The sequence below is a fragment of the Numenius arquata genome, chromosome 1 (assembly GCF_964106895.1).
Source record: "Numenius arquata chromosome 1, bNumArq3.hap1.1, whole genome shotgun sequence".
In the NCBI taxonomy this organism is placed as follows: domain Eukaryota; kingdom Metazoa; phylum Chordata; class Aves; order Charadriiformes; family Scolopacidae; genus Numenius; species Numenius arquata.
In genome coordinates, this window is record NC_133576.1 from 13,648,992 (window position 1) to 13,669,103 (window position 20,112).

Here is a 20,112-nt window from a genome sequence, read left to right on the forward strand (position 1 = left end):
TGGAGTTTTCACAGCCTCTACAGAGCAGTTTGTTTCAGAGCTTTGCTGTTGTCATAGCTAGATAGCTACTCTGAGATCTCGCTGCAAATTTTGTTGCTAATAAAGATGATCGGTGGGGAAAAGAGAACTATTTTTCTCATGCAAATTAAAAACATACTACATTTATCTTTTAGCATTTTTCTATCTATTTTTCTCTGTTTCTTTTCTGTCCCTTTGATGTATCTCCCTATCGCTATCTCATTTCCTACCTGCCTTCCTCCACAATGATCACTTTCTCCTTTCACAGGGAGCAGAAAGAAGCATCTGTCGTGTTTTATGGGTTCCCACTTAATCCTGCCTGATCCCCCATTTTTAGAAGGCTGTTTCCCCTCTGGTACCTTTGTGTCAGGTACAGACGAGTTTGACAGATCCCTGCAGAGGGGTCCTGTGTTTTTGGGATGCTTCCCAGCCAGCCAGCCAGCGCTTCTGGCCCTGTCTCCCTCCTCTCTTAATGCAAGCAGCTCATGCTTAGATGCTAATATTATCACTCTTTTCTTCTGGCCTGATGATGCCTGGAGCTTTCAAATATGTTCATTAGCTAAGCCTCCTGGCCACTGTGTACCTACGTGGAGCTGGTGGAGGGGAGGAGAGGGGAGAGGGCATGCCTGGCACTGGAGCATACGCTGTGCATCCTGCCAGTTTGCAGGGTTGCTTTAACAGTTGGTCATTCCTTAAAGCCTCAGCCCCCTGCAGAAGTGGAGAGGGCCTGGGATGCCTCGGAGGGGCAAAGAGATGCAATTGGGTTTGACAGGATTTGCACCACAAATTAAGTGCTGAGTGTTAACGTTTGACACTCCAGCTTCGTGGAGCTTTTGGGTAGCCCCTCGCAGAGAAATCTGTCAGAAACCCAAGCATCCAGAAAGCAGGGGGAAAATCACCCTGCCACCTCCTGTTTTTCGCTTCTCAGAGGATGCAAAACACCGAGTCGGTGCTGCATGGCCTTGTCAGCTCCAGTGAGCACCCTGACTCCATTGCCCTGGGGAGGAAGGTGCTGTCATGGCAGGGAGCTTGCACCCTTCCACCCCCAAGTCCCAAATCCCCATGTTTGCCATCTCACTGGCACAGGGCTGGAGATATGGCCTGCAAAGTGAGCGCAGGTCCTGGGGACCTGCCTTCAATTCTGGGGCACGATTTTTCCCCTCAGCCCCTTCCTGTGGTTCTCACAGCCACAGCCAGTAGTGCTGTTGTGGTGGTGGGCACAACAACACTGCTTTGAACCATGTCATCTTAGGTCTTATTGGTGGGGGGCAATGTTGGTGTTGGAGAGAGGAGATTTGGGATGGTCATTAACAGGGCTGCAGGAAAGAGGGCAGGTGAGTGGATGCCCAAGGCTCTTCTCTCTCTGCTAGGGAACTTCTCAGCTGCTAGTCATCATTTTAGATCTAATGGGGATGTGGAGGCAGCATCACCATTCCTCTTAGTCAATTAAATGAAAAAGTATGAACCAAACCCATTTAATTACTTTGAGCTAGGGATGTTCATGCCAAAAGACTAATGGAAGCTTGTTTTCATTTGTCAGACTTTTACTATCCAAAGGTAGCTGTATTTTCTTCATCTGTCCTCTGTGGTTATGGATTGTTGCTGCATGTGCTGTCTGAAGAAATGCTGTCTTCCAGCCTAGAAGAAGTGCTTTCCTCCACTGCTGTATTGCTTCCTAGAGCTTGGAAAAGACTTTAACATTTTGTGACATGAGTGTGGAAATACATATCAGTAGGTCCTACTGTAAATGAGAGCTGGGCAAGCAGTTATAAAAAGCTGTTCCTTTGATAGAAGTCGGCCCTGGATGGGCAGCAGCCTTGTGCCAGTCTCAGTACATCACAGCCTCCCACAATACTACCTTGTCATTAGAGCTGAAATTCCTTCCCTGTTGCCTGTGTTTACTGTGAACATAAATAGCATCCCTGTGGCAGCCTCAAAGGACATTTCCTTCTGAGCTTCTGTTGTTCTAGGATTTATCCAGTGTAGTGCTGATCTTTCTCAAACTCTTGGTTCCTCCTGCTCAGGACTACTCTTGTGCTGCTGTATTGTTCTTTAGCTGTTCCATATCCTACCTAAAGATAGCCAAAATATCTGTGCAGATACTAGGCTCTTGCAGAGGCATCCAGTGGGCAGCCTTTCCATCTATGTATGTGGGGTGTGTGTTTTAAGCCATGATGATTTAACTCCACGATCTCTCTCCAGCTGGCCATCAAGTGTATACAGTTGAGTTTACTCCTCTCTGCTTTTCATGAAATGTTCTTCCCAGGGTCATATTCTAGCTTGCAATCTATTGCTTTGATTATTTATTACTTTTAACCTGCAAGTAGAACTCAGGGTATGATTTCTGCTCCTTCCATCAGTCTCTCTGCTTGTTTTCCTGCCTTCCCTCAATACCGCGTGCCCAAGCAGCACAAAGCACTGGTAGGGTGAAGGGACACCGTCCCAGTTCACAGCCAGGCAAATGGAGGCAGGGAGCAAGGCTGCGGTCAGATGTACTGCCCTGACTGCTGCTGAGGTGGATGGAGAGGTTAGAGGCTGTCCCTGCTCCCCTTCCCCTGCCAGAGGTTGCCATCAGTTCAGATTGCCAGCACACCTGCCTGCATTCTTGTTCTTTAACCTGAGCTTCTCAGCATGATCTACGGTAGAAAAAATTTAGCTCTTACCCACTAACAAGGATCTTTTTGCCAGAACTGTGTGGGAGAGCTATTACAGCAGCAGTTATGCTGGCAGATCTGAGGGGGATACAGTGGGATGAGGAGCGGGAGGGATGCTTAACTGCAACTCTGGGGCAACCAGCCGGAGGAACAGGTGTGGCCTCAGCATAAGTGACTACACCTCTTCTCCCAGCAAGTCCAAACTGCAGAGCCCAGGATTCAAACCCACATATAGATGGTAGACCAGGCCTTGGTGTAGTAAATTTTAGCTTTCTGACTTTAGACTTGTTTATCTTAGCTATTTTCTATGGAATCCAAGAAGTAGCCTGCAATCTCTGAAAGGTCTGTCCACCAGAGGCTGGAAACCCCTCCTCCACCAGCCAAAAACATCTTCATGTTTACGTGAGTGTGTGCAGCAGCCTCTCCTTCTTGGCGTCATCTTTGAACACGGGAGAGCTGGCGTGAGCACTCGCAGAAGGCAAGGAAACCAGGTCGGGTGAACACTGTCGAAGCAAATTCAGGCTTATTATTCAAACAGATGTTCATGAATATATTTTGCCTGACTTGCAGAGTCTTAATTGTAATCTGACTTGATGGGCATATGAGTTTAGAAGACTGAATTTATGGAACGAGAGATGATCTGGGAGATGAACTACCAAGCTGGGCTCTGGAGAGTGAGGGTTCACGTCTAGCTCTGCACAAGGACTTATTGGTCCTTGCCTCCCCTGGGTCTCAGGGGTGCTCAGATCCTGCGGTGGGAACACATCTACATCCTGAGCAGGACTGTTTGTGTGCTGGATTACATGTTCATTCATAACTGTTGTTTTCCTTACTTTCCACTCCTGGCAAATATAGTGGAGATTTGCCACCTTTTTTCCCTCCTGCCTATCACTCCCCTGTCCCTGAGACAAGGGCTCTCCTCCACTCCTCTTCTGTTTTCTCAGCTTTCATGGAAAGCTGTCAAAACCTTTCTCAGTGGCACCCCTCCTGCAAAACCAGGTCTCTGTGAAGTTTTGGTGATATGATGACTTCACTGCCTGATGAACAATAGGAGAATCTGGGAAAGAAGCCAAAGCGTGATTCTACTACAGTGATTATTATTATTGCCATTAGCAATTAAGGCAGGAAAAGTTATGATAAACAAGGGAGAGATAAGTGCGTTTTGTACGTGTTTAATCTCCTCTGTTTGTTTTTTTTTTGTTCGTTTTTTTTTTTTTTGTTTGGGTTTTTTTTTGTTTTGTTTTGTTTTTGTTTTCCTCCCTGTTGACAAGAACTGCTTTAAAGCTAGGGACAGATTGCATGATTTTTGCCTGGAGTCTGGTGACATCAGGGTTGCCCATTGCATGGTGCAGCACAGCGCATTCGGTCTCACACAGCACCTTTTGCACAGCAGGTAGTGGTCTTGATTGAAGTTGAGACATCCTCTCCTCCGATGGCATCTGGAGGGTCAGAGAGGCATCAGCACCTCCCCAAGAGGGACACCCCCTCCAAGAGTTGTGCTCGCTGCCTGTGCACCTTCCTCACCTGGGAGGTGCATGGGAAGCGCTTGCCTTGGCTGGCATGGTGGTGCATCTGGCGTGGGCCCAGCTGGCTGCAGGTGAGGGCAGCCTCCTGGGGATGGTCTCAGGTGGAGGATTTGAAAGGAAACAAGCCTGTGAGTACAGGAAAGGGGATAGGAGAGAGACCGCTTCGTGATGGTAACTGCTAACGCAACTGTGCTGAGATGGTTGTTAAAAGCATTGATGCTTAAAAAGAAAGTTTTAGCCCTTACAGTAAACGATGTGATACCACAGACTCTAGAGGTGGAAACCTTCTGCTCAGCCTGCTGCAGCATTGTAAGACTGCAGCTTGTAAGGGAGCAAATAGCTTCAAAAATACTTGTAAAAAACCGCAGCAACTCTACACATGCTGCCTGGTCCTTGGTCCCCTCTCCCTAGGCAAATAAAAAGGAAGCATAAAAAAAAGTAGAACTGAGGGTTCAGCCTCATGTTTTATGTTTCTAAATGAGAAACTTTATAACAAGATGGCACAGGGCAGTTTGGGAACAATTCTTCATTCCAAGATGCAAAATATTTTGGTGAGTCCTCTGGAAAAGGTCCTCTGCCACAGTGAGTTGTGACAGCCTGGACCATGTCAGGTACAGACAGTTCTTTCCTTGGGGCTGTCCCCCCTCACATCATTTCATTAAACTGGGGGTGTTTGCAGGCTCAATGCTGGGGCTGACCTGCAGAATTTGGTGTGAGTCTTCCCCAGCATTGCCAAGGAACTTGGATAAAGGTTGAGGCCAGTGGTGGTTTTGATGCCTGTGCATAGGATCTGGCTTCAAAAAGACAAAAGTGGACAGGTTGAGTCAATCTGTGACCTTGCATCACCGCTAACCCCTGCTAAACAGGGGACGGCCATTTGGAAGCATTCCGCTTGTTCCTAGTGGCTCCAGGTTTGTTTCTCAGGACCACAGACTGAGTGGCAGGACCTGGAGACCTGAAACAGGACCTGGAGACCCCCAGTGCAAGCCTTTCCCAGCTCTTAGGAATCACAACAAGGCTTCTTTGAGCTTAAAGGATAAATGGGGAGAGCAGTGAGTACCTGCTCTTGGCTTCAAGAGAAAGGGAAGAGTTTGGAGGGACTTCTTTATGCAGAGTAGCACTGATCTGAGCTTTTAATAATGCAATGGACTTGTAAGTGTTCCAAACTGTGAGATTTTTGAATGAATTTTTAATCCAGGGTTTAACATTAAAGATTAACATGTGTGTTTTGAATTTCAAAAAGGGAATTTACCCCCAAAAGGCTAAGACTTCCTTCAGTGGCTTCTTATGGTTTTGTTATATTTTACTTTTTTTTTTTTTCCCCTGGGTGCATTAAAGCAAAAAACCAAAGGAAAAGGGAAACCCAGCATGCAGGCTGTGCTTGGGGAATTTTCAACTTCTTGTTAAACTGGTGTCTGATTGGGCTCTTTCATATTAATGCTACTCTGTATGCTGTTAGACTTGGCAGGAGTGACAACATCTGTGTGAAAAAATAAGCCAGCTGTGCAGAAAAAAATCTTTCCTAGTTCAGAGCAGTTGTGTACTTTGCTGCTTGGGCATAGGCAGCTCCTCGCATCTGTTATGGAGGGAAAATTTGCAAAGTCTGTTCCTGAGACTGTAACTCTAAAAGACAAGGGAAGCCTGTAGCAGCTTTATGCTTGCAAAAGTTAGCAGCTCTTGTAAAAGGGAATTTAGGACATTTAGGGAAGAAGTGAGGGCAAGCATAAAATCAGAACAGCACTGTGAGGCTTGGTCACCCAGGGTTAACTCTTAGGACTTGGCATCAGAAAAGAAGGTGGTAGGAAGGGAGGCACATTGTCATGCACAATAACAGCAGCAGCTGCATTCACAAAGCCTCTTTCCTACGTTTCAAGCATGTTATGATGATACTCTATGTTTTTTTTTAAAACCCCCTTAAGAGATTTGGAGCATTTTGTGAGCATCTGACAGTTCCTTGAGGGTGGTGCTGTGTGCCTCCGAGCCTGGAGTGCTTTGGGGCAGGGTGTTTGCCGTTACAATCATGTTGGCCTCCAACAGAACTGAACATAGTGAACCTTCTGGGTTATTTTTTTCTCCTTGATAAGAAATGTGTGTGTTAATTTGAAATCAATACTAATACTTGGCACAGTGGTGGAGAGCATGATTAATTGGCAGAGCAAGGCCCATGAATCAGGTGCCGAAGTCCTATTCTTGTCTTGCCATTGACCTGCTGCGTGGTGTTTACGTGAGTTATAACCTCTCCATCCTGGTTTTCCTCACTGCAAAATGGAGATTCTCTGCATTGCCCCAGTGCCTTACCTTCAGGCACATTTTAGAGCTACCACTGCAACTTTCTGCGCTTGAGTTTTTTCAGCATGATGCTGGGTACCCAACTAAAGTGCAGGAGGGCTGGCACCATCTGGAGGTGAATATTCTCAGCATTTGTGAAAAAAACAGGCTCAGTGGTCTTAGCTTGGATGCTTAGAGCTGCAGATGCCTCAATCTTGGGTACACTGTGAGCAGGGAGGGCCTCCCAGCATTACGATGTGTTTCTCTCTATGCCCTGTGCTGGCACGTACCCGCATGACAAAAGGACACACAGCAGATGGAGAGCAGATTTGCATTAATCTGGCTATGCACATTTTCTCTATTGGTCCTGCTTCCACCATGCAATGTGGGAGTGATTAGCCCAAAAGGCTGCAGAGCAGGGTATTGATTTATAGTCAGCAACACTTGCACCAAAGCTTTGGGTTTGGGAGTAGAGAGGTGGGGAAGACATCGCTCCCTGAGGATGGGGAGGAGGGAGCAAGTCTCATTCAGGGAAAGGATAGCAAAGTGCTTAAGTAGATGTGTTCATGTAGCTCATATGTGGAAATGTCTGTGCCTGACACTGTCCACTTGAGCAACATCAGGACCAAACTTCACATGGGAACACCTACAGCTCCTGAACTCTGTGTGTTCCCATGAGAATATTGGGCTGGGGCTGTTCATAGCTAAAGCTAGTAATAGACTGGTCCATCTGTCCTAGGGAAGTCTTAATATGTCCTCTCTGTTTCGTTTCACATGGCAGTGGGAGTCCAGATTTTTTGGTCAGTGGAACAAAAATCAGGAGAAATTTCCATTGGGAAAACACACTGTTCATATGTTGTTGAAAGGCCATAGCATAGTAAGTATGTGTGCATACAACACTGTACTGTTACTGAATAAAACTATACAAAGTTAGAATTTATGTAATATCTAAATATATGCCAAAAGTTTAAATGGATTGAAATAAAGTGTTTTTACTTTATTGAACTGAAGTGCTAATATTACCATAATTAAATGGGAAAGTTGAAGCAATTCATTTTGTCTTCATTTACTGAAAATGTCATCAAAGTTGATATTCTTACAACCTATTTTGATTTTAATGAAAACTCTTTTTTTCCCAGTGGAAAATTGTCCTTTTACATCCTCTTTCAGACAGCTCAACTCATAATCTGGAACATTCAATTACTGACCTGACGTTTGCCAGATCAAAAGACAAATTTGTGTTTTCCTTTCTTTTCAATTTAAATGAAAAAGAACCTGCTTTTTATTTCTTTTCTGTTTGTTTGTTTTTAATATTTTTAATATTTTTTAATCCAAAGCAGTTTGGGATTAACAAAGTTTAAGATTTGGAAGTCTAATGTCTTTGAGCATCCCTGTGAAAGCTAGTTTCAGTCTGAATGCTTTTGGAGACTGAGTTATGCTTTTATGGTTTTATCAGGCTTTTTTTCAGCATCACGTATGAGACAGGGAAGTTTCACTGTGGTTGTGCGTGTTCTCACTTAAAGGCTCTCTCTCATAGCAGCAGACCACAGGAGTTTTGTTATCAGCATGGATGCAAATGTGATTAGACCCTTAAGCTCCGGTTTGGCAACATACTTAAACATGTGCTTAATTTTTAAACATCAAGTGTATTTCCAGTGACTTAACTGCCTTTAGTGGAATTGCTAGGACATATCAAATCAGACCAGGCATCAGTGTCTGGCCGAGTGGCTGTGGGCACTCTGCTGGCCATGCTGGCAGCAGCATAGGTGAGCTAGGACTCACAGCTGAGTCACAGAGCAGGAAAAATTTTAGGGGACCTCAAAGGCACTGTGAACACTGAAGAGCATCTGCCAAATATCCTTTCACTTGCAAAGCTTGTGTACTCCATAGGATGAGGACATTTCATACATGAGACACAAAACTGGGGTGTAAAGCAGATCGTCAACTTGTTGGCATTGCCTCAGCCAAAAATTGTGGGTTGCTGGACCAGATCCTTAAGAGTCTGATACTCATCCCGGTGACAGTCCTTCCTGACTTCAAGGAAACTGGGACCAGTCTATAAATGAAATCTTTTTTTTTTTTTTTTTTTCTCAGAAATAGCTAGTTTCTGTCTCTTCAGGGGTCACTTTCATTTTAAATTATTTAATTTTATTTTGTTTTGCCTTAGGCACACCTTTGTTGAGGGACCAGCCCATCATAGGCCCCCATGGGCCATTGTAACCAACTATGGGGTAATGATGGTGCTGGAGTATACTGGTAATGGGGGAGGGCAGGTAAGGTGGCTACCGTAGGAGGCACTGGGGGAGAACACCTGCATTTGGCTTGAAGATGTGGGGCCATTTCTTGGGGAGTTATTCCTCCTCCAGGCCCCATTGTTCAAGGTTCCCTGCACTTCCTTAACCCTGATCCCAGCTCCCACACTACTGCCACAGCCCCTCATTCCTATCCCCAGACCTCTCCCTCTGGGGCTGCCCTCAGCCCCTCTCCAGCCTGATCCAGGTCTGGCCCAGCCTGGCCTGGATTTTGCTCTCTCCTTTACAGGGAAGCTTTCTCACACAGGAATTCCCAGCTCCCTGGAGTCCTCATTGCTGACCCAAGCCCTGATGTGGCCTCTGGGGCTTTGTGTCATATGTGCATGCATGGGTGCAGCCCATCAACATCTGGGTGGGTGAATGCACGGTGTTCCTGTTATCTTGCTGCCGCGTCATTTCTGGAAGATGCAGCAGCACCACCAAGGCCTGGGTTTCACATGGCCACCTGAGGTTCTGGGAGGACTCCCAGAGGATGTCAGTGGTGTGTGCAGAGAGGGAGCCATGCAGCAGCATGTCCCTGCATCTTCACCCACCCTGTGCCTAATAGGGCAGGCGCTGTCCCTTTTCTGGGTGTCCCGGTCACCCTCTGCTTTTCCGCTTTTTTTGGGAGGATGGACATTGCTTTTGGTGCTTTGGGTAAAAGTAGTTGAAGCATAGTTGAACCATAGGTTGGGGCTATTTTCACTAGAGTTAGACCTTATGATGGTTGTGTCAGGGTAGGTGAAAAAGCCACTCAGATGTGAGTTTGCAATCTGTGTTTCAATGGTATTTTTACTGTAATGGGCGCAGGAGATGGAGGGATATGTGTTCTGCATATCTCTCTATGCATTCTGTGTTAAAGTTTGAAAAGTCACTAATGAGCTGGTTCTCCTTTCCCCAACCCCACCTGTTTTCCCATGCACATGCACCTCATGCTCCTGCCTCTCCCCACCCACCCACAAGTCCTGTCAGCCTGCCCACCCACCCATCCTGCCTTCCCCCATGCCAGCTCCCCTTACTGGACTTTAATCTTATTCCTTATGGGTTCTGTCCTTCCTACTCAATATACTATTGAACATACTTAAACCTCGAGCTGTTTTCCCTTATTAAGCAGTTTATCACTATGTTGTGCTTTTTTTTTTTTTTAACCAGAAAAGAAGGAAGAAATTTATTCTTTTCACCATAAATCATTTACAAAGCTGCTGGGCCGTTAATGTATTTTTTATGGCTCGGCAAACAGAAAATAGGAGTGAGTGTCTTAGTAGAGCTTTGCCGACCTGTTTTAATTTCAGCTTCCTAACACTGACTCTCTGTTCCCCAGTCTTGGGAGCAGATACATTTCTCTTGCAGAGGCACCAGTGGATACCTTCTCCCGAAGGAGGTCACTTTGCTGTGTCAGCAATGTCACGTGCTGTTGCCAGCACTTGGCACTGATCCACAGCGCGACACATCTCTGCTGACTGGGCTGTGCTGGGAGAATACTAGAAAATAAATGGGCTGGGCGGGGGAGAACTTGAGGCTGTTTTTCCTTTAGGTCCTGGGAAGAATTCTAATTAGACTCCTGCTCTGGGGTAAGCAAGTTACATAGAGCTCTCGTCTCATATGATGAAGCCCAACCCTGTACTTTGCATGTTGCGGGCTCAGCTAGCCTCAGGTATGGTTACAGATACCCATAGGGGTGCTTGAAGATGCTTTCAGAGACAGTGACTGGCCATGGTGGTGCTTCCCAAATGTTAAGAGCTGGCTCCTGTGAGGTTTTGCAACCTGCTTCAGGAAAATGAAGCCAACCTATGCCTTCGTTGCCCTCAGTCAACTCTGTGCCTTTTCCCTCTTTTAGGGAACATAGGTACAAATCTTTGCTGTAAAAGTGCATTTTATTTTATGATGTCCTGTGACAAGCAGTAAGATAATTAAGAGGAGGGATGTGGGAGGTTTATGTTGGCATCTGAGCTCAATGAATGGAAAAGTCTGCAGCTCTGAGCTGTTGTTGCAGGCTCTTTGCAAACTCAAGCTGAGCTTCCCACTTTAAATGTGCTTGCATGAACATTTGCTAAGCTTTCATTCCCAAGTCACTTCAGCTAAAGTAACTGGCCATGGTGATTTAAAATGTTCCCACCCCAAGACATTCATTACTGTTGGATGATGCCTCCACTGTAACAGTGAGCAGAACAGGACAGAGCATCTGCAATGCAGCTTTCCCCTTTCACAGCAAAGAAAGTTAGCCTGCCCTTACACCTTCCTCAGCAGGTTATGCTAATTAATGTCTGGCTATGAGGTGGAGGCACAGCTTCAGTTCTGCTTCTGCTGGTTTGGGAACAATACCCTTGTGCTGAGTGACAAGGCAAGCAGCAGAGGATGACAATATCTTAAGTTACTGCAGCAGGATTCCACAGACCTGATCTATCACAGGACTAGGGGTGAAGAAGGAGGGACCGTGCTTGCCAGTCTCAGCTTTGTAGAAGACAAAGAATAGGGAGATGCCTTTCTGTGTCCAGCTAAACTTCTACTTTCCTCCTTGTCTGTGCCTGTGATTTGGATGCTTCAAGCACCTCTGGGGGACCTTAGGAGGGAAAGAAATGACTGGCACCCTGTTGCAAGGACACACCATCCTGTTTGTACCTTGGCTATGCTGCCTCATTGTGGCAGGTGGCCTTCAGCCACCTTCTGTAGACAGATTGCCTGCTCCTGATTTGCCCACCTGAGTCCTGGAGAGATGAGTCATTGATGACTCTGATACTGGGCACAGCCAGGAATGGGCAAAGTTAGCACCAAGTGGTCCCACAGAGTGGACTGAATTAGGCTTACCCACCCTTTCCCTCTTTCAGTTCAGGGGAGCAATGAGTGAGCACTTGAGTGAGTTCCTGATCCCTTCTGGGTCCCCTCTAGTCTTGCTTATCTGCTAAAGCAAAAAATTCCCCAACCTCAGTAGTGCAGCTGCTCCTTGAGTCCTCTGCAAATGCTGTGAATTCAAGGACTGCCAGCTCAGATCGCAGCAGTCTCTGTTTCCAGCCAATGCCGCATGCATCGAAGGGAAGTGTTAAACCTTCCATAATGTACCTAATTGTGCAACACTATACCATGGGCAGGGGATTAACGCATGCCCCAGAGCACAGTGATTGATTAGTTTTATCCTAGCTAATGTCATTGTAGATGCTATTTTTGCTCCTATCGATGTCCCTTCCTATTTTTATAATCTTGCTATAATACAATGCAGTTTTTTTTTATCGCTAACTTGCATGCACACTGCATCCTAGGCAGCAGAGATGGAAGGCAACCATGCCAGCTAGCAGGAGCTGTGAAGAAGGTGGCTCTCCTGGAAGTTCCAGCCAGGCTGGATGGAGACACAGGAGAGAATCCAGCACTGGGAGCACAGCAGGAGTCCAGAACTGGAAAGAACTGTTTGAGTCATTTGGGCCCCGACCCTGTTATCACCATGGCATCTGTAAACCCCATTGGGGTTCTTGTTCCACATTTGTACATGTTAGAAAGCTGCTCTAGCACTATGCTCTTCTCACAGTTCAAAAACCTCTTTTGCATTTCAAGACTGTGACTAATTAAACACAAGAGTTAAGATCTGTTGGAAGAGCACTGTTCATGTTACACAGAGAGCTTAACATAATGTGATCCCTGCTACATGGAAAGTGCAGACCCTCTCGATTTCCCTAGCAGGTTTGAATGCTCAGCAGTTCAGCAAATCAAACCCTTGAGGTCTAAACCTGAGCAAAGGAGGACCTCACACTAATAGGGACCCTCTGAGGATACCCGGAGCTGACTGACTTGCTCAGCAGGACCCAGAGAGTCTGTGGCAGAAATGAGGAAGGAATCTAATTCCTCCATGATGTTCAGCTGTCCCATGTGTTATGAGAGCTCTTTTTCTAACCCTGCAAGAGCTAGTCCAGCTCCTCTGACAAGGACATGGGAGGGAACTGACACCATTTCTGAGGTATGTATAGCTGAAAGCTTTCCTGCCTTTTTTTGATCTTGAAGTCCAGTTTTCATCTCCCCTACGGCTGCAAGTTGAGGAGGTCAGGGGCAGGGAGACGTGCTCCATGTCATCTCAGCCAGAGAGTTGTTTGAAATCCTCCTTCCAGCTGGCCTGCAGAGAAAGAACTATTTCTAAAAAGGAGGATGGCAGGGGTGGTAGTCACTGTTCTTCGCCAGGCCAACAGCTGAGGCCAGAGCAGAGTGGGTCAGCAGGAAGTTTCACTGTTATCTTTCTGTCTAGTTCAGATGAAGTTATAAATGATAAGGGGGAAGGCTTGGTGTGATCAGTGGAGATTTACAGGTAGCCAATGTCCCTGATCAGCTGATGGAGTTCTTGGCAAGAAACACTGCAGGGCTCAAGTTCAAGACCCTGACAGTGTGTTTTCTCCCTGGGTTAGTGTCTGCTAGCCCCCATATCCTGCAGTGTGGGTGGCAATTCTGAGAGTGCTCTTACTGTGGTAAAATGAATCTATTTACTTGGGAGGCTCTGTGCTGGAGGGATGACTAGATACCAGCAGTTGTGTCTGATGATTTCTCCAGGGATAAAGGTGCTTAGAGGTTAAATTGGCTTTTGACCTGCATTTAACAGAGACAGTAACACTGTATAGACCTCAGAGGAAAAGTTAATGTCAGTGTAGGTTTAACACCTGTGTTACAGAGATCTTTCACTAAAACCATGCTAGATGTGATATTTTTCCTGCTGTTTGTTCCAGTCTGTCCTGCAGAGCCAGCAAAGATAGGAAGGAAAGAGTTGGAAATCATTTTGCCTTATACGCTGTTAGGTTACTATCACATTGCTAGACCTGTGAGCCAGAAAGAACCAGCATGAGCCTTGTTTTGGGATATTTAGCCTATCCAAATAAAGGGAATGGGCTTACTCCCAATAAATTATGGTATCTGAGGTATTCAAAGTTTGATGCAGCTGTTTCTCAGAACAAAATGGCCAAACTCTCTTCAATCGCAACTTCTCTTTTTAGCTCTGAGCTATATATTTGCCCATCATTCTGATGAGAATAGTGAAGGATACACAGAAAAAACTGGATAGGGTGAGGGGAAGGGACAAGGTTGGCAAGTGTGACTTGCATGGCTGGGTTGCAGAGAGGAAAGAGCAGGGGCCCAGAGGCACCACTGGTGAGAGCTCTGGGAGTTAGAAGAAAGCAGGAGCTGCTCGGTACTGGTGCCATCTACTAAGCTGTGCTGCACAGTACAGACATTGCCTGGGCCTTTAAAGACTAAATTAGACAAACTGTTGGGAGTGGTTTAGGCAGTGTTGATTGTGTCTTGAGGAGGAGCTATGCTAGAAAGTCTCTGTCTCTCTTTTCTCACAGAGGAATGACATTTTCTTGGGTGTCCTCAGTATGCCCCGCAGGCTCTCTGAGAAGGCTCCCCGTAGCACCTGTATAACGTGCCCACAAGCTGGGGCTGTGAGTTGGCAGAAGGGCTATAGTGTGGTGGAGCCCTCCCTTCTTTTCAGTATTGCTCCCAGCTCACAGTATAATTTTTCAAGTAGGTCTTTACCTTTAAAACAGTGGGCATTAACTCAGACTTGTGGTACTTTGGAGTGGTTGGTGATGCTGGTTCTACAAGCAGGATGGAGTCTACTGGAAGCTGCCTCCAGACACTAAGCTGGATAAATACTGCTTTTGGTTAGATGGATTCTGAACTAGTAAGTGTAGCACATCTAGAGTGGCAGGAGGATACTCAGGCCCTGGTGAGAATGGGCAAGACTAGTATTCAGTTAGCTAGTTGAGCAGCCTGTTTTGGCGCTGTCATATCATGCCGGATAACTTCAATGTTATCGGTGCTTACAACTGCAAGTCAAGCTCCTTCAGGGGCTTTCGAATGGTTGCTGCACTAGCAGGTCCTGTGGAAGATGTACTCCCTGCATCTGTTACTGTCTCCTCCAGCTGTGAGTCACTCCTTCCTGGTCTGTGGGTTTTGCTGCTGCTCAGTATGTTGAGTCGGCAATGTAAGTCAGATCATTTGGGGTGAGACATTTCTCTTCTTCAGCACAGAAGGCAGGTTTGGTCCCAGACTCAGAGATGTGAGGTGAGCCAAAGGCACAGAAACTTGTGTTTTCCTTTCATCTCAGGAAAAAGACTGCTCTGCAGTTTCTCCCTCTGTTGCCTGCGGTCGCCAGATCGAACATTGTGTTCCTACCCTGTTCTTGAAACTTTTGAATGACCTCATCTTTTCCTTTCTGACGAGGGACCCAAAATGTCATACTGCCAAAGGCATCTTCCCCGGCACATGGCAACAGGATTGCTAATTGCACTGGTTTGAGGGGAGCCATTCCCTGGGTTTTGGATGCAAGCTGATACAGCTTCAAGCTTTATTCTCATTTTCCCCCAGCTACACACATTTCTGCACGTTTTCCCTGGAGGTCTGGAGATGCAGAATGCACGCAGCTGAGGGCTTTTTCATCCCTTTCACACCTGCCTCCCTCCTTTCTCCCTTGGCCACTTGCTTCCCTGGCTTGCCAACACTGCAAAGTGAACCTGTACCCTGGCCTCTGCATATGCAAAGCTATGCTAGCCCAGCTGCCCACGCCACTGAGTATCAAGAGGTTGCTGCTAGCAGTTGGCAAATGCTGCTGACTTGCTAACGGTTTTTGGGCATACTTGCTAAGTAGAGTACTTGCAAAGTAGAGTATGTCCTTCAGAAGGTGAGGCAGGACAGGAGCTTGACTTCTGTGGTATGAATGACCCTCCAAATAAACTTTTATTTTTCTGTGGTCCTGGGAGATCAACACTCCTAAGATAAATACAGTGGGGAAAGATCCTCTCTGTGCACTGTACTGTAACCCAGACAGTAATACCAAAACTGAACATGGTTGCCTCTGCAAACCAGGTGCTGGGGATGATCCAGAAGTAGAGAAGGACATGCCCTTAACACAACTTCAACGGCATGACCACAGTGCTTCCTGAAGGCACAGCCTTTGGGGGCCTTGTGGTCTGTCACCATCTGTCATCATGGTGATATAGACTGGTGATTTCTGCATCAACTGTTAATGTTATAATCTGGCCTATTGATGTGAAGTGATGGTGGTGGAAGTCCTCATTTCACTCACAGGGCTGTCGGCGAAGGTGATTTGCTGGTTTTGCTGGTGACCTCTGGCAGAGAGGTGTGGCAATGAGCTGGAGCTGGGAACATCTTGAGTCAACTTAGTATGAGTCAAAGTGTTAAGATGTGCTCATGTCTTTTAGCTTTACTGCATCTGGTATATTCTGAGGCCTCTCAGGCTTGCAGCCCTTGTAGCATGTGGCAGCATCTTCCACCTCCTCATATCCAGCAGGGAGTCAAATGCTGGTTGCGGGACTGGGCCCTACATGCTTGTCATGCTGTATGGACTATCTATATGGACTCCTTCATGGATGCAGGAGGGGGAGCTGAGTGTGCTACTTGAAAAAGCAGTAGTGACCCATCAAAACCAAAATCAAGACTGATCTGTTGCCAGAATAATTACTTGGTCCTGGAAATATGAAGAAACTCTAAAAGAGCCTCTGTAGCCAAAACATCATTTTGCTGGCTGGTTCTCTGATAGGGGACAAAAAAAAAAACCATGGAGCATCCGTTCTAATTAGTTATGGTAGCTTGCTGCATCAGGATCAAAGTAGAAAGCTGTTTGCAGAATCAAGCTAAGATCAAAGTGTCCTATGCACAGGAAGGGCCCGTTCCTCTTTCTGCTGACAGTGGTGTACCCTGCTCTTCCTCCAGGCTTGCTGCTTTCAGGGATGCTTAATTACTAAGTAAGGCAGAGGCTGCACGTACAAGAGAGGGTGTGAGGATGTAAGCGTGTAATGGCCATTGTAATCCAATTCTAAGACAGGATTTGATGGTGATTGATTCTTGTTGTCTCTCACAAGTCATTAAGCTTCTCTGAATGCTTAGAAAATATCTGGATTGTGTACCTTTGCAAAAGGAGACCCTTTACAATATCTTTCCCTTGATTTTTTCTGTATAATTTGACTTAGACTGGGCTGTATGTGTGTGCATATATCTATATTTGCATTTATATCTACCTAAGGGAATTCAAGTCCTCATTCCTTAGGCTGCATTGAAAAATCCTTATCCCAATAGATATGCTAAATTTGAAATCTCTTCCTCCCTCTTTCCCCTGCTTCCTTCCTTTTGCATTAATGCAAAGCCACATTTTTGCAACTCCTAATTTTGAAATGTTTAAACATGTATCGTTTGGTTGAGTTTTCCTACTAGATTTCTTCCTTGGCATACAGGTTTATAAGTGTATGAGTTTTTGTGTGCCTCCACCTGTGTTTTGGGCAGTGAGTATTGGTGTGGAAGGAAGCAGTCACGTAGACACTTGCATAGATGGGCAAATGCATGTGTAAGTTTGTTACATTTTGTAGAAGTCTGAGCTATAAAGATGCCGTAGTTTCTGAAGAGGATTTGATCTTTGCTCTTTCAGCTGTCTCCCTGGGAGAGGAGTCACGTTGTAGTAATGCCCTCCTGGTGCTGTGTTAACACACCAGCCTACCTTCCTGTTTATGGTGGTGGAAGAGAACTTTGCCTACATTTGGTCTCCTGACTTCCCTGTCGCCTTGTTTAAGCTTACTTGTCAGAAGCGGTTGTGTGTGTTTTCCCCAGCTGTAGCCCTGCAGGTGCCACTTAGCTTAACAAAATGAATCCTTGTCTTTAAGTGCCGCCGGCCTTGTATGCATCCCGGGCCAAAGAGCAGCTGACAGGCCCTGGGATGCATGAGGCAAAGGCAAGTCTGAGAAGCTTCTCCTGTGGTTTAACAAGACAGAGAAAGGACAGCATGGTGGGGACAGGTGCTCATCTTGCATGTCCAGGTTCAAAGCGGCTCCCCTTGAGAAGAGAAATGGACTGGGACATCATCTCTTCCTTAGTGTCCCCTGCTCACAGCAACTACTCCATGACATTCAAATTAAAAGGGATGCTATGGTGCCTTGAAAAGGGGAGGAGATTATGAGGGCTGTGGGAGAGCAAAGGGAATATTATGTGTTTTCTTTCTTTTTTAAAATTGTTCATAAGTAGATTGGGAAATTCTCAAATGTATTGAAAATTATTTTTACAGTGAAGAAATTATGCATGTTCTATTTTAGTGTTTTTGTTATTCTGCAGGATGTTTGCAATCAACTAATAGTAAATATTAGGATTAGCAAGAGGGTGGTTAGGTATGAAAATCACATCATCTTGATGACTGACTGATTGATGTAACTAACTTTGCAATGCGAACTGTAAACTCTAACTTTTCCAGTAAATTTGCTATTAGTGAATACTCACAGTTAAGTATTACTTTTCCTGAATGACAAAAATTTGAATAGGGGGGCGGTTTTGCAGAGGGGAAAGTGGAGGGGATAAGGGATGGGGCTGAAGCACACATGTTGCTATTCCAAATCAGATGAGTAGCTGCTTTCCTTTCCTGGAGAGCATCTCATTAAATCTATGCTGAACATGGCAGAAAACCTTTCTGCACCATGTTGGAGAGAGAGGTTAATCTGACAGATGTCCAAATTATTGTGACTCCCTGCACACTGTTAGCACATGGATGATGCTAGGCTGGATGCATAGTCATGGCAAGGTAGCCTTCAAAATAAGGCCTGCAGAAAAGATGATCCCTTGTCAGGGTCATATTCAGTAAGAAGTTAACATAGATTACTCCTGGTTTTTGGGCTACTACCACTGCCTGGACAGCCATAAGCAAATGAGGATTCCAAAACCATTCCCAGTCTATTGACAACAGATGCAACTGGAAGCCAGATTCCTTGTAATAAAGGTGATGCTTATTACTGGCTCTTCAAATTGTTTACTTCTGCTTGCTGCTGACAGCCCTGTATAGGAGTTTGATGGATTAAACTTTCACCAGCTGTTCCTCATCCAGGCTCCTAATTCCCTGAGATGTTAGCAGAAGAGATGAACTGTTTCCCTAGGAATTTCCAAAATGTTCTATTTTTTTAAATATGTTCCAAGCCTGTGAGGAATATCAGACTTGGCAGTGTGGGGTTTTTTTTTTTTTGTTTGTTTGTTGGTTGGTTTTTTTGCTTTGGTTTTTTTTTTTCTTTTTCTTTTTTTTTTTTTTTCCTGCAAAGTAAGAAACTAATGAATTTCACTTGGAGATTAAAATGGCATTTTCCCTGGCTCTGTTCTGAAGTACTTCTGAGCCTCCCTGGACTACCTAGGGCTTTGGAGGTGGGAGATATGGAGGAGGGAAGAGAAGTCCAGAACAGATTGCTGAAGATTTGCAAGGTCCTGGGATATTGCAGCTCCGGAGCAGCCAGTCCAAACCCAGGAACTCATCATAGGCTGTTCACGTGCTAGAAACTTTGGATCTGTAGCATCTGAAGTTCAGCGCTTCCAGGCTCTGAGTGCCCCATCTCTCCATTAGGCAAGCTGGGAAGGATCCTGGCAGACAAGTGTGCAGGAGACCACTCACCTTTTTCTCAGAAATTAGCCTGTTCTATTTCTTTGTAGTTCAGATAGAAACCTATTCTCATGGAGCATTTCACTTTCAGCCAACCAGTGTCTCTTGGCAGAAAATAGAAACTTTGCTGGCAGCCCTTCCTGGAGTTGCAAGAGCACAGGACAGTCCCCAGACTACGCCTGGGTGCTAGCAATATTCTGATACTGCCTTGGAGCTTGGAAATTCCTTGCCTTCTCCTCCAGCAGCCTCCCACATGCACTGAACAAGAAGATAGTGAGCTGTCATATAGAGAGATGCTTTTTTTTGTAGTCAATATTTTGATTTTGTAGGGAAAAATGATTTAAGGAATTTTAGTGCTACTCAAAATGGTGGAGGTGACCCCTTGGTTAGTTTAATTTGACAAGATTTTGGCAGTAGGAACAGAGATATTTCCCTGTGTGACTTGCAGTTTAAAAACTGCAGCCTTGAGCTGCTGCAGTGGGAAGCTGGGGCTTATCAGGCTTTCAGCCCTGTCCAGCCTGTGTAGAATGCAAAGAAGTGAATGGTGGAAATACTGGAGAATAAATGAGCTTTGATGAGTTCCTCCATTATCAGTAGTCGTTTTTCATCAGCTAGATAGAAATACCTGGACTGGAAAAGCCTAATTAAAAATAGTGCTAAAATGTTTCTGTTCATACTAGACTTCATGAGGGGTAGAGGTGTGGGGAGAACTGTGTTTCTTCTTTAATGATACAAGCTCTCTCTTCTTAGACCTTGGTGAATACTTTTAGAATGTAGTTTCCTTTTCTGTTTCAGTAATGTTGAGTATCATTAAGATTGATGGGTTCGAAAACACACTTCATTATCTCTTAGGCACAGCTTGGCTGCTCTTACTGCTCTTTCCCCTCACCAAAACAAAACCTGTTGTTTTCAGAGGCTCTGGAACTAGAGTGCTCTCACTTAAAAGGGCTACCTGTCTGCACTTGCCT